The sequence below is a fragment of the Heterodontus francisci genome, chromosome 34 (assembly GCF_036365525.1).
Source record: "Heterodontus francisci isolate sHetFra1 chromosome 34, sHetFra1.hap1, whole genome shotgun sequence".
NCBI classification, from domain to species: Eukaryota; Metazoa; Chordata; class Chondrichthyes; order Heterodontiformes; family Heterodontidae; genus Heterodontus; species Heterodontus francisci.
Window position 1 is genome coordinate 7,206,804 of NC_090404.1, and position 14,858 is coordinate 7,221,661.

The following is a 14,858-nucleotide window of genomic DNA, read 5'->3' on the forward strand; positions in this document are numbered from 1 at the left end:
TGCACCTCGATATTAATAATTCATTTTGCACGGCCTTGGAACATTCGAAAAGAGTGTCAAAGTATAAAATCAGAGCACAAATGCGTGTGGAGAAGTGATTACAGAATATTGACATACTGGCATGTTATTGGAGGCTTTATCTCCGGCAGCAGTTTCCTCCAACACCAAAGAAGTCTAAGACAGAAGTGCAACCAGTTGTGAAGCAGGATTCTGCATTAACCTCATGCTATAGAGCACTGGCCTTATAATCATGGTCAATATTGTGATTGGAATCACCATATTCAGCAACGTCGCAGACGCAGCTGATGCACCATGTCCACTCTAACCATATGTATCCATCTGCTCATGTTTCTTATGGTCTTTGTGATTGACAAGGGAGTCAAGTGTTAACGGAGGCAGACAGGAAAGTGGAGTTGAGGTCACAATCAGATCAGCCATGAACTTATTGAATGGAAGAGCAGGCTGGAGGCGCCGAATGGCCTAAGCCTGCCCCTATTCCTTATGCTGTTATCACATCAAACTGAGCACATCTCACTGAAGTACTGAATTCACACGTGCAATTCGTGAAGAATTCATTCAGTACATGAATGGACTGAATGGAGAGCCTCTGGGGAGTGTGTTTAAAGGAGTTGGGGACGTTTGAATTTGTGACCACGATGTGTAATACCCACAGGATATATTTCACTGTAGCAATGATGTACAATGAATATAAGGCGGTAAATAAAGTTACAATTTATGCTCCTTCTATGTGGGACTGTGCTAGTCTCCTGTGTGGCGTTTGGAAAGTCTCCCTGTGATTGCGTGTGTTTTCGCCGGGTGCTCTGGTTTCCTCCCACAGCCAAAGACTTGCAGGTTGATAGGTAAATTGGCCATTATAACTTGCCCCTAGTATACTACCTCGTGCAGGTGCTAGGGAAGGTGGGGATGTGGGAGAGTAATGGGATTAAAGGATTAGTATAAATGGGTGGTTGATGGTCGGCGTGGACTCGGTGGGCCGAAGGGCCTGTTTCAGTGCTATATCTCGAAATACATTTTTCAAAAATTCATGTAGGGCAGTGGAAAAATGTATCTACTCGTTTGCTACATGTCTGCTGTGGTTGAAGTAATTCGGGTGAGTGCTTTGTTGTTCGTGAAAGGACCACATGTTCAGAAATATTGCAATAGTCCTTTCTCAACCCAGTCATAGTATCCCTCTGAGACGAAAATTCGCCATCAGCAGAGAAGGAACATCTGTACCACAGGGAATTCAGCTCGTTAATTCTGGATAACCTAGGAATTCAAAATGATCTAGAAAATCAGGAAGGACTGAAGGCGTCAGACTGATACAAATGACATAAAGGGGCCGGTTCAGGTTAGGAATAATAGATCAGAAAGATGAGACAGCATCTTCCAGGCCCATCTCTCCATCCATCCATTCATTCTCCCATCTACGAATCCATCCATCAATCAATCTGTTCATCGGTCCTTTAAACAAAACGTTCAGACTTCCAACTATCCATGCATTCCAGCATCGCTGCATCTGTCCCTCGATCAGTGCAAGTCAGTATATTTATCTATTTCAGAAGGCATCCTCTCTCTGATGCCCTCTCTGTCTGTATACGTGTTTGTCTGTCTATCTATCTATCTGCATATCTGTTGCAATGTTATGATGTGCTGACAGATCCTCCAGTGCACTGTTGCAACTAACAGGGTGTCTAGAGTTTGGATGTATTTCATTTCCTGAGAGATGGCAACAGTTCACAGAGTTTAACAACTGATAAAAAAATTGACTGCAGTATTGTTGCTGGGTAGATTTGTTTATGAATTGGCCTCATTCACAATGTTAACAGTTTGAAGTTGGCTTGCAGCCAAGCGGTCAGTAATGAGGAAACGGATCTTTGATTTAATGCACAGAATATCCAGATGCTTCCTGTAAATAATATTGGGTATTCGAGGCTCCCTGACAGTAGTTAGCTGGGTTGCTGCCAAATACTGTGTGGGGCAGATTAGCGTGAATAGAATGGACAAAAATGGAATTTAAACATTTAAACATTAACTTAATCAGCAGCGCTCTTTAAAAAAATGCATTTTACATGATATCACATCTAAAGAATGATCTTAGGTAAATGCAGTGCTCACATCACGATATAATGGGAGCTCAACATAATAAATTGACCCAAATGTCAATTAAATATGATTCTAGATAATTAAGAACATTTATTTCGTACTGCATGAAGTCCTAGAGAGAGATTTTAATAACCCCACATTGATATAAGTGGGACTAGCATAATAAATAAATAGATAGAATTGCCTTGAATCCGCTGCATTTCCTTGACTTTTCTCACAGAGGTGCGAATACATTCAAACTAAAGACTCCTTTATTACTGATAACAGCTGCATAACGTACAGTTTACTTTCTGATGATTTCGATTGTCAAACTAGCCTTCTCGTAGCCAGGCAACTATTGGATAGAGAAATGCCCTGTTTGTGATCCGTTTCCACAGTAAATATTCTTGTGATATTCTGTAGCATAGCGTTGAGTCTTGATAACTGCGTTTCGGATACAAAAATATGTTGCACAGTCTGTCGCTCTTACAGTTATCTGCAATGATTTGGGTGCAGGGGGATAGATTTGCTGATCGACCTATCGGTTCTGATTCACTAGTTCCTGTTTTTCAAAAGCTGATCTGAATTTTACATGTCACTCCTTCATTATCAGGCAAGTCAACTTATTTTACAGGTAATTTTCAAATGGCTGGCTTAGGGTCATAGAATCAAGAGCAATTCGAGAAATACACAGAGAGAGAGAAAGACTTGTGTAATGTGAAGTGTTTCTATTCACTGTGGTCTTTTGTAGTGTAACTGCAGTCATTCACGCTGCAAATCGAATCACTTCTCTAATATCCCGCATTTTCTGCATAAAATTATTTAAAAAGAAAACATTATCGGGGATACTTTATTGCTATAGATCGAAGGGTTGGATAGCAAGAGACAGAGCAACGAGCAGTCACTTTTGACGCCATTAATATAATTCAATCTGAAGCTTTGACATCCTTAGTGTAGTCTTGACGAAATAAAAGGGTTTAATTCACAGGCCACAATGCAATTATTTATTACTGAACGCATTCTCAACTGCAATATTTCCATTTAGTAACAAGTAACCGTTTGCATTCAAACCATACAGCCAAATACCTATCCCGAGAAAGAGATAAAACGTTCACATTTAATAATAACCCAGTCTAATGATATGAATCCATTCTTTTGGTGATGTGAAAAGTGGGACGTGGATACAGTCAAGGCCTCGGTCAGGGAATCGATAGGCGGCGCCTGGAACCTCGCCCCCTTCTGCCGGGTATTTAAATGCCATTCACTATCACTGCAATACAACAGTCCTGGAGCCAGTTTGCTCAGTGAGTTCTTGGCAGAACCATTTTCACCGAATTGCCAGAAGGATGAGCTCGGCGATTTCTCTCAGTCTGTTACTGGTTTTCTTATCCCGTGAGTAAGTTTTATTGTCCGTTTCTCTCACTGTTACTGTCTCAGTGTTAGTCTCTCTCTGGAATGTTACAGAGTCAGGAATTCTTTCACCAGGATTAATCCTCAGGGTTTTTGATATTTTTTACAGGTGTCCATTCGGATGTCGTGTTGACTCAGCCAGAGGCAGAGACCGGGAAACCTGGAGGCTCCCTGAGACTGACCTGTAAAACTAGTGGATTCAATCTTGGCAACACCCGGATGTACTGGATATGACAGGTTCCCGGGCAGGGGCTGGAGTGGTTGGTTCACTACGATGCTTCATCCAGCAATAGTTACGCCCCAGAGATTAAGGATCGATTTACTGCGTCCAAAGACACTTCAAATAATATCTTCGCTTTGGCCATGAAGAACCTGAAGACCGAAGGCACCGCCATCTATTACTGTGCAAGAAACATTACTACATTGGGTACACTGAGTGGCACAGCAGTTACTGTCAATACAAAAACTCCCTCAGCGCTAATTGAAGAGTCTGGGTCAGTGCTTGCTTTTACAATCCAACTATACATACAGTGAATTTCTATTTGTGTCCAGCACTGTCCTACTAGACGGTTTATTATGGATAAACTGATGAATTATTCATTCATCAGTTGGTGATTTCAATAATTGCTGATATGTTGCTGAGTGAAATATAAAACATCAGGATAATGTACCAACAGTGAAAAGAATCATTAGCGCAGTTAGAATTTACAATTTTAATCTGGGATGTGGATGTTTAAAATAATGAGGGCTTTATCTCCATTCTGTGCAGAGCCAGTTATTGTGTCACCCTGCCCAGGGAATGTAACACTGTGACACCATGGACTACTGGGGACAAGGGACCATGGTGACGGTGACTGCAGGTAAGGAGAAAGCTCTAAAAAAAAAGCTCTCATTCAGTAACTGTTTTGTTTGTGTTTTATTTTATATTTCTGTCTATTTTAATGATGCATTGGTTCACTGAAATGTGGATTCGGTGGATTCTGTATTGAGATCTGTTGCAATGTTTTCTGTGATTCTGCTGCAAAGGGATGAAAGATTTTAATGGCTTCTCCAAATCGGTGTTGTTGAGGGTTTCAGTTCCTGATTGATGTGATTTGGTGTACATTTGCTGATGTGACTGTGTGTTTGGGCGTCTTTAAATATCTAGTTGCTGTTAAACCTTATGACGTTTCTACATTGTTTAATCTCGATGACATCTAGCTGCTGCAGGTTTTCCGAACGAACACAAACAATAAGTTTGAAATATGTTTCAAATAAGTTTATAGGCTGAAAGTTTTAGAGGTCAAAAATAGCCTTACTATATTTTCATCTTTTACTGTTTGTGGTAATTTAAAAATTTTCATCTATCAATCTACTGCTCACGAATGCTCATATGTGACACAATACATTTTGATGTAATTAAGTACTGCATAAATAACAAGTTTGCTGCTTTAGTCAGATTTACATGAATATAACCTCATTTATTATAATGCAGTGATATGAGCCAATATCAATTAAAATGCTATAGCATCAATATTAATTTATGAAACATGTTCTTTGTACCAGTAATTCTGCTGCCATTGTTTTATATATCTCGTAATTCAGAGGCAGGCGGACTCGGCGGATTCTGCATTGAGATTTTTTTTTTTGCAGTTTTGTATTTGATTCTGCTGCAAGTGTTTGTGGAATTAAGCTGCTTCTCCATGAAAAGTACTGAGGCGGGATTCAGCCCCTCAGTGATGTGAGTTGGGTTTTACCTGCTGAGGAGAGTGTGTGTCTGTGTTCCAAAGGAAAATTTGTGAAGCTGGCGTTTCTGCTTTGTGACATTGAGCGGCTGTCGGATTTCTAATCGAATGGAGACATTTTACCTGTTCAAAACGAAAGGCAATTTTATCAGGAAAACTGCCAGGTTTCAGAAATGAAAAAAAAACGCTTTAAGATTTTTCAAGGCATTTTTTAACTTTAATAACAGGTTTATCTATTAAACCATGGTTTGCGACGCTCTTTCAGTACGTGAAATGTTATTGCAAATACAAACTGCATAAGCAGCAAGTTTGCAGATTGGAGAGTGAAATGAATGCAATTCAAATAATTATAATGCGACAATATCTCCACATATAAACCAAATATGCTTTAATATTAACATCGATTCATTATTCATTAAACTACTTTTACAATTCTGGCGTGCCACGCACATAATTACCATGACCAGAGCATTTTATGGGCTGGAGACAATTTTTAATTTATGCTTGAAATGATTGCAATAAGAGTGTACTTATTCCAGTCCTCTGTTCAGTTTGATGAGCGCTTTTGAATTAATTGTTATATTCCTGATTAAAACAGAGGAATGGCAGCTTGTATTTACTCATAACTTAAATAGGAGTTGTAAATTGCAGTGTGTCTGTGCAATATATCTGTCTGGTTATTACATTCTTTGCGTGCAGCCCAAACTATGTTCTTCCTTAAATGTCATTTGTTGTTGCATAGCGCGATAATTATCACTGATCTAATATTAACCATTTTCCTGAGACAAGAAGTCGCTGGCAGTCAACGAATTGTTCACATGATTTTATTTAAATTGAAGAAACTTGCAGACTGCATCAGGCTAGAGCCAAACAAATAACACGTTGATGTTCAAGCAGATTCAATTAATTACACAAGGTTAATGTTATTTTTGAATTCAATAACAGCATCTTGTCTCTTACAGCTGTCCGGCTCACAGGATAGAATTATAGGCAAAGGATAGTGTATACATGACAGTTATGCTTAATTGTTATTAAATATTAAATTGGTCAACAAAATCTCGGCTACATTTGAACATTAAGTTTCAAATGTCGCAGATGATCTGAAGAATTGTTTTCGTCTATTTTACAGTGATCGTTTTGGAGCTTCCTTCAACAAAAAAGCACAATATATTTAACAATTAATGTACAGGTATTGTCTGAACCACGGGAGTAAAATATAAAAACATTGTGTCATTAAATAGTGGCAGCACCGTCACTGATCGCAAACTGCCCAGATGTTTTTGATTTTTTTCTCATATGGTTAAGATTTATGACAATATTTAAACACGAGAGTCCTGCTTTCACAAACAGGCGATATTACAGCCCATGGACAGTTAGTGAGATGTGACCCTGGACAGGCTTGAAACTATTTAAAATATTCCACTCTTAAATCCATCGTGTGAAATACACGCTGAGAATTGACGGAGTTTATGATATATCAACACATTCAGATACGTGTGCAGTTGCAAGGTTGTAGATAGAAAGCAGGGCGGGACTAAATTTATTGTTCATTTTAAATTATGGAACTATGATTCGAATTAAGTAAAAGTAATATATTTGTCTGAATAGTTTCATCTATTAATATGAAGTTTATTATTTAATATTGATTAAGGGTCATAATAATTTAATTAAAACCCCAATATTTCACAAGGTGCCAGGCAGAAACTGGTCTTGAATTAATATTAACTCATGTGTACAAACATAGTATTAAATCAGCTAACATGAAAATTAACCAAGAATATAATAATGCTGATTCATTAAACATAAATGACCTCCCACAATTGAATAGCATAATTGCCAAGAATCCAATGAGTGCAAAATCTCAAGGGCCGGAGAGAATTGTGAATTACATCTGAAAGTAATTTAGAGAACAATACATTTCTTACTTAGCTGTTCTCGGCTCGATAAGGTGTCACCACAGATTTTAATGAATTAACTTTGTGCATTGCTTCAAATTTTTTTGGTAACATTTAATTCTGAAATTGTATCAAACCAGTGGATAATCGGTTTGCAAGTTAAACGTCTCTTGATTTTCTAAATTCTTACTCTGTCACTGAGTTCCTGTTGCAGACATCAAATTTCCCTGAATGTGAATTGTTTTGATGCACTCATTATAAGGGAAACTATATCTCACATATTTTCAAGATTGCAAACAGACAGCGAGAGACAGTTGAAGGTTGAAGGGAGCTTTTGAAATGAATATCAGTTTAATCTCAAAGAGTTTACAGACTTGGACTGATCACAATTTGATAATTGATAAATTAGACTCAAACAACTTAATTGAAATTGACAGACTGAACAGATCTGTCTGCTGAGAGCCTGATTCTTGCACCGTTTATGCCTGTTCTGTTTCTGTGCACCTGCTCACTGTGTCAGGACGAGGAGTCCTCCCTACAGGTTGGAAACAGTCTCGTTCGTTCTCTTGCATTTTAAGGAATGCAACTTGATCCATTTATTTCAGAAACTTGCACCTGTCAGAAACCTGAAATTCTGACTTTAAGTTTGACAAGGCGCCTCAGCAATGAGATCAGTATTCCAGTCTGTGACAATCAGTAATAACTGTTCAGAGACACGACAGACGGACTGTGAAAGGACATTTGGTCAGTTGGTAATCTGTAATGCACCTCCCTTGCGTGAGTTTGATTTGGCAATGTAGAGGAAGATTTGCTGTATATTTAATCCATGTTATAGCTGTCCTGGGGTGATGAGATAGTGTAGAGGGAGCTTTATTTTATATTAAACCTGTCCTGTACCTGACCCAGAGTGACAGTGCAGTATGGAGGTGGCTTTCCATGGAATAAAGCACTTGCGATGTCTGACCTTACAGCTCATGATAGGGCCATATAGAGGGATCTTTGCAGCTTAACTGTCCTGAAACCTGACCTGAGAATGTTTTACGCACAGTGTTTAAGGAATCTCAACCTGCATCGAACTAATAAACTGTGAGTTCTCGACCCAGATATTTGAAAATAAATTGTTCCATTGCCCAGATTAAACAACGCACATTAATTGATTCTAACATTTATTCAAACCTAAATTTTAATGAATTAATAATTTTTAAACATGTTAAGTGTCTGATAATTATTGAATGAGATTGGTCTGATTTTTAGCGCACTTTCAGAACAAACAGTTTCAGTAAGTGACAGCAACGCTCCAGAGAGCAGCGCCTGTTCTGATCTGATGGGAAGCTGGAAGTTCTTTTGGCGATTTAAATGGAGAAAAGTCGAGACTCCAGCTCCAAATAACCATCATGATAATCTCTTGTTTAAACCAGTATTTCGTTCAAGTATGTTCAAAAGCGAATAGGCAGTGATTAACTCTGGTGAGATGTAGTTACTGTACTGGGTCACAGCAGAGGGTACAAAGCCGCTGAAGTAAGATTTTGTGAAACTTTTGAAGTGATACAGTTAGCCTGCAATCAATGTCAATCACAATAAGATTTAAGTCTCTGACAGTATCTGATTGACTCATTTGTATTAAATCCCTCAGATCCTCTTATTTTAAAAATCCTCTTTCATTGTAACAAGCAGTAAAATATATGTCACAGAGATATTCAAAATTATGAAGCCTTTCCTCCCATTAAATTGATAAGAACTAATTCTACTGAGTCGGGTAGAATCATAGAAACTTCTCGCACGTAATGTGACCATTCACCCTGTCATACCTGTGTTCACTCTCAAAGAGCTCTTCAATTTAATCTTACAAGCCAGCTTTTTCGTCATAACCATGCAAGTTAGACCGCTTTGAGGATATGTCCGGTTGCCTTGTGCACTCCAGATGCACTTGCAGGGAGCCTGCACGGACACGATGGGTCGAATGGCCTCGTTTTGTGCTGTAGCCATTCTATGGTTCTAAGAAAAACACCCTCTGTCTAGAAAGATACCTCCTTCTGCAGCCACTACCCTGCCCACTGCCCACCCTCCATTTGGTTTTGCCAATTATTTATTTTTGTTACTGACCCACTTGCCAGAGAAAACAGTTTCTCCTTATCTGCTATATCAAAACATCCCATAATTTTGAATACACTTATTAGATAACCACTGAAGGAGAACAATTCGGCTTGTATAATCGCTGGTGTAGGTGTTTTGAATAATGAATGTTTTATACAGAAATTCAGAAACCAATTTCCCCAGCTCAGTGAGTTGGTCTGTAGAGGGCACTGATTTAAAATCAGCGTCAAATGAATGAAGGAAGAGGGTGTGAACCTACGTTTCTACACAGGGGGTTGTTAGGATCTGGGATGTCCTATCAGAAAGAGAGTTTTAAACAGAATCCAAAATAGCCAGTTAAAATGGCACTTTTGAAAAGAAGATTAGGAATTGGAAGGTGAGCAGGATCGCTGGAGTGATCTTTCACAGGCTTGATGGACAGAATGGCCTCCTTCTCTGCATCATTTCTATTATTTTATAATCCTGGGTCATGAACAGCCTAGAGATGCTCTATTGTCACTGCAGGTTTTCATGGGAAAATCATGGATTTACTTTGCCTGGTAGTGTAGTTTCATGTCTTAAGCTAATTTCATAAGCACGCGTTGCAATGGCACTTTTTCAGAGTCGTCGCTATTTTGTGGGGGCGGGGGAGTGTGCTTGGGGTGGGGAGGGGGTGGAAGGGTGAGGGAACCCAGCAGTCAATTTTCAGAGAGCACATTTTCAAAAACTACAATTAACAAATACCTAGTGTTTTATTTTTGGACAAAGTTCTGTATGGATAGAAATGCATACTGTCTGAAATAGCGAAGAAACTCCTCTTTCAGTTTATGCCAATGAAAGGTACTTCATTGAGATGATTTCAAAAGGCTTTTACTTTAGTATTGTGACAGGTCCTGAAAGAGAGGTGTTTTCCTGACCAGGGAGCCGGCATGTGATGATCACCAAATGACGAACTGATGGAAGCTCAAAGGATTTAATCGGAAAATATTGGACTCTAGATGGAGTCAAATTCGGAGATGTCTGGTTATTTAATAATCATGAATCACAGAGTCCAACTTCTTCAATCTGGCATTCTTTCCCAGCGACACCGTCTCCCCCAACCCTTTACGGCCTATGCTCCTGTGCACAAGCCAACACCGGTGGCTCCGTGGCCTATGGCTGTTTGGCGATGGACTAGATCCCCCAAATCACCAGCGTTTCCTGGAAGAAAGATAAAGAGCCGATCACCACTGGATTGAAGATTTACCCGTCAGTGCTCAACAAGAAGGGAACCTACACCCTGAGCAGCCAGTTAACCATCACCGAGTCAGAGGTGGGAAGCAGCAAAATCTACTGCGAGGTTCGACGCGGAGAGTCGCTCTGGATCAAGGAAATTCCAGGTTAGTGTTGTGGAAACTGTGGAAAAACATAAAAGCTATAGTGATCTTGTGTAGAGCTTTGGCTTTACGACATTTAGGGTATTGTGCACTGTTCTGATGCCAGGAAACTCCAGTTAGTATCTGCGTGACAACAAATAACCTGTTAAAATAAAAGAACAGTTTGGATAAGTTATTAATGTCTTCGAGAAATATCTAACATGTTTTTCTTCAAGATTGCAAAGGTGACATCGTCCATCCAACTGTTATCCTCACCCAGAGTTCCAGTGAAGAAATCACAAGCAGCAGATTTGCAACTGTCTTGTGTTCAATCATCGATTTCCAGCCAGAGTCAATAACCGTGAGTTGGTTGAAGGATGGACAACCCATGGATTCGGGCTTCGCCACCTCTCCCGCCTGTGAAGTGAACGGGAACTTCTCGGCGACCAGTCGGCTGACTGTCCCCGCTGGGGGATGGTTCACCAACACGGTCTATACCTGCCAGGTCTCCCATCAAGAGGTCACCCAAAGCCGAAACATCACCGGATCTCAGGGTAAGAGACACAAACCGAGAAAACTCCAGATCATACTGTTCTCTGATGAATATCAAATTGAACAATTTATTGGAGTCAGTACAAAGCACTGAATATTTTTCCAATTCGCCATCGTGCCTCATTCCGCTGTGAGTGCTGAATTAGAATTGCTCACGGTTCAACATGTCATCACATCTCCAAAGAATGGCTCCCTCTGCTTTGATGTCATATAGTGAGTCAGGTGGCCTTGCTTTCAGTTTTATCGTGATTTGGCCGATCATATTCAGAGCGGCAATAGGTGTCTGGAACTCTTTACTGTTCACAACCTCGGGATCAAGTGCCAGAAAGAGCATCTTCCCTATTTAGAAAACTGTGTTCAATTCAGGACTCATGAGCTCAGGAAGGATATATTGTCATTGGGAGTGATGCAACACAAATTGAGTAGAATGATAGCGGGGCTGAACGGGTTAAATAAGAGGACAGGTTTCATTGACCAAACTGGTATTCCTTTGTGTATAGAAGATTAAAGGGTGATCTACTTGAGGTGTTTAAGATGTTTACTGGAATTGATGGAGTCGAAGGCATAAACTTCAAATTAGACTAAGGTCATTCAAGGATGATATCAGGAAAGTTATTCACACAGTGGGTAGCGGAAATCTGGAATTCTCTTCCTCAACTCGCTCTTGAAGTATGTCATCAATTCAAAATTTTCATGTCGAGATTGACAGTTTAGAGTTCGGCAAGGGTATTTTTATTTAGAGATACAGCACTGCAACAGGCCCTTCGGCACACCATGTCTGCGCCAACCAACAATCACCCTATTTATACTAACCCGACTTTCCCTACCACCTACCTACACTAGGCGCAATTTACAATGGCCAGTTTACTTATCACCTGCAAGTTTTTGGCTGTGGGAGGAAACCGGAGCACCAACACATTCACAGGGAGAGCTGCCAAACTCCGCAAAGGTAGTGTCGAACCCAGAATCGAACCCACGTCGTTGGGACTGTGAGGCTGCGGAGCTAACCACGGTGCTATCGGTGGACGGTTTTAAGGTACAGATCAGCCAGTGTCCACTTGGATGGCTGAGCAGGCTCAAGGGCCAAATGGCCTGTTCTTTTTCTTCTGTTTCTATTACTGCCCTCTAGTCACATGGTCTTCTGACTCCAGACTGACATATGAGGAGTTCTCACTCATGACATACATCAGAAAACTGCCTTTCACCGTTATTGCTAATTATTCCCCACCTCAAAAAGATTCCACAGAATTGCACTTTCCCGGCTTTTGCCCCTCCTCTGATTGGTTGCTGCATATTTTCATCCTCCCAAATATCGTGAGAAGGCGCTGGAAAATTAACGTTCTTCCCTGTTGGGTCTAAAATCCGGAATTCCATTTGACACTCGTTTTGAGCCAGTATGAATTCTATGTCTAGCTCGTGTCCTTGGGTGACAGGTGCGTTATATTCAGCGGAGATGTGATCGGGTGCAAGGATCAATGGACGGGCAGAAATACGAACATGCGAGCTTACGAGTTAGCAGTAGTAAGCCACTCGGCCCTTCTAGCCTGCTCCACCAGGGATTTCGGGAAGAACTTTATTCAGTGCGGACGCAATTTCTCACTCAATTATTCGATTTTTAAGCCGGGTAATTGCTTCAAAGCCCATTGCAGGCTTCTTAGTGTGCAAGTACGCAGTATATGTTATAGAATCTCCCGGAAGCTTTTTCCGGTTGTTGTCCTTCCAATAAAGTGTAATATGTAAGTTACAGCTTGAGGTTGATATCTCGAAATTGATTTATTTTCCTAGAGGCTGTATACAGGTGTCTGATTCTGAAGATGAATCTTTGATTTATTTCCATTTCTGTTTTACAGTTCCTTGCTCCTGCAATGATCCAGTAATTAAAGTACTGCCGCCATCAATAGAACAGGTCTTACTGGAGGCGACGGTGACGTTGACCTGCGTCGTGTCTCATGCTCCTTATGGCATCAACGTGTCCTGGACACAAGAAGAGAAGCCTTTGATATCTGAGATTGCCGTCCAACCAGGAGAGGATCCCGACAGCGTGATCAGCAGCGTAAACATCTCGGCACAATCCTGGCTGAGTGGGGCTGTGTTCAACTGCGTGGTGAGCCATCAGGATCTGCCTACTCCTCTCAGAGATTCTATCCGCAAGGAAGAAGGTGAGCGGTGAGATTGAAGCAATAAGTGAGAGGTTGCCCCTATTTCTTGTGATTGTGAAAGGGAAAATTCTTCTTAACAAGTGCTCCAATGAACAACCCCAATAATTTAATTGTAATTCTACGAACGGAGTCCTCTGGAATCAGAGGTGATGCATCTCAGGGGAAGTTAAATAGCAGATGAGAGAGAAATGATAGAAGGAGGAGAAGGAGTATTGGGTGCAGCATAAGAAATTGTACAGGCTAGCTGCGCAGAGGGGTCTTTTCCTGTGCTGTAAATTCTATGCAATTCCCCAGTGTAATAGCTTCGGTTCTCAGCGAGAAGGATTTGCTCCAGAGTGGAAAACAGGACAGGCCCCAGTGGGGAAAAGGAAAACCGTTAAAATCCAGCACAAAGCACTATTCCTATCACATCTAACCACCAGTTTTATTCTCTCTGGAATTCTCCAGTTTATTGACATTTATTTTAATTTTTCTGCAGATAAAGATCTGCAGGACCCTTCCGTGTCTGTCCTCCTGCCCCCGGCAGACGAAGTCTCCACTCAGAGATTCCTCTCCCTCACCTGCTCAGTGAGAGGTTTCTCCCCCAAGGAGATCTTCGTCAAGTGGACCGTCAATGACAAGTCGGTGAATCCCGGCAACTACAAAAACACCGAGGTGATGGGGAGAACGACAATAGCTCCTTCTTCATCTACAGCCTGTTATCCATTGCAGCGGAGGAGTGGACCAGCGGCGCTTCTTACTCCTGTGTGGTGGGACATGAAGCGATCCCCTTGAAGATCATCAACAGAACAGTTAATAAATCCAGCGGTAAACCGAGTTTTGTGAACATTTCCCTTGCACTGTTGGACACTGTCAATTCATGTCAATGAGAATCTCTCGATTGCATTTCAATCTTAAATACCTGTTCTTCCAATCGCGATTTAAATACACAACCGCTTAGTTATTTTTGCTTGCCACATTTGCTAAGTGTAGGTCAATTCATCTAAAGTAGGATATTTGCAGATCTCGGGCTCAAGTCTTTTAGAACCAGTGCTCCCAGATACACCACAGGTTGGCTGCAGAGCAAAGCTAATTCATTAGAGGATTCCGTTGAGTTACTTCGGCAACGTTTCCCCTGCTGGGGGAGGTCTGAATTTTTCCCTTCTCTAACAAACAAACGCAGGCATTTAGATCACAGTATCTCTGTTTCCCGTGTTGTCAGCCCCTTGAGAATTGGTGTCAGTTTTAAATTACAGCATAAGAAGCACTGGGAACTGAAGGGAGGGGCACACACCAACACCAAGTATACCAAAATCTCCCATCAGAAAGAGGGAAAAAGGCGATTTATTAACTCACTGTATCCCTACTTTCTCAACATAAAGAAAGGAAAAGAACAATTGCTGTTCCATTGTAGCTCCACTTCTCCAATCGAGAGAAGGGAAAGGCAGTTGTCGCCCCTCTCCCCAATTTCTACAACAGAGAAAGGAGCAAAGCCATTTGTTAACCCACTATACTCCCACTCCCCGGATGGAGACATGAGAAGACAACTGCTCTCTATTAGATGGACTCAGTTGCCATCGGTGCAAAGTCTGCTTCTAGTTCATTGTGCGAATGTTCAAACGTTCC

The 14,858-nt window shown here is 40.9% G+C and overlaps 1 pseudogene; it reads left to right on the forward strand.

The window, feature by feature from the left end:
* The first annotated feature begins 3,378 nt into the window (after window positions 1-3,378).
* LOC137348478 (Ig heavy chain C region-like) lies at window positions 3,379-14,139 on the forward strand (annotated as a pseudogene).
* The last annotated feature ends 719 nt before the right edge of the window (window positions 14,140-14,858 follow it).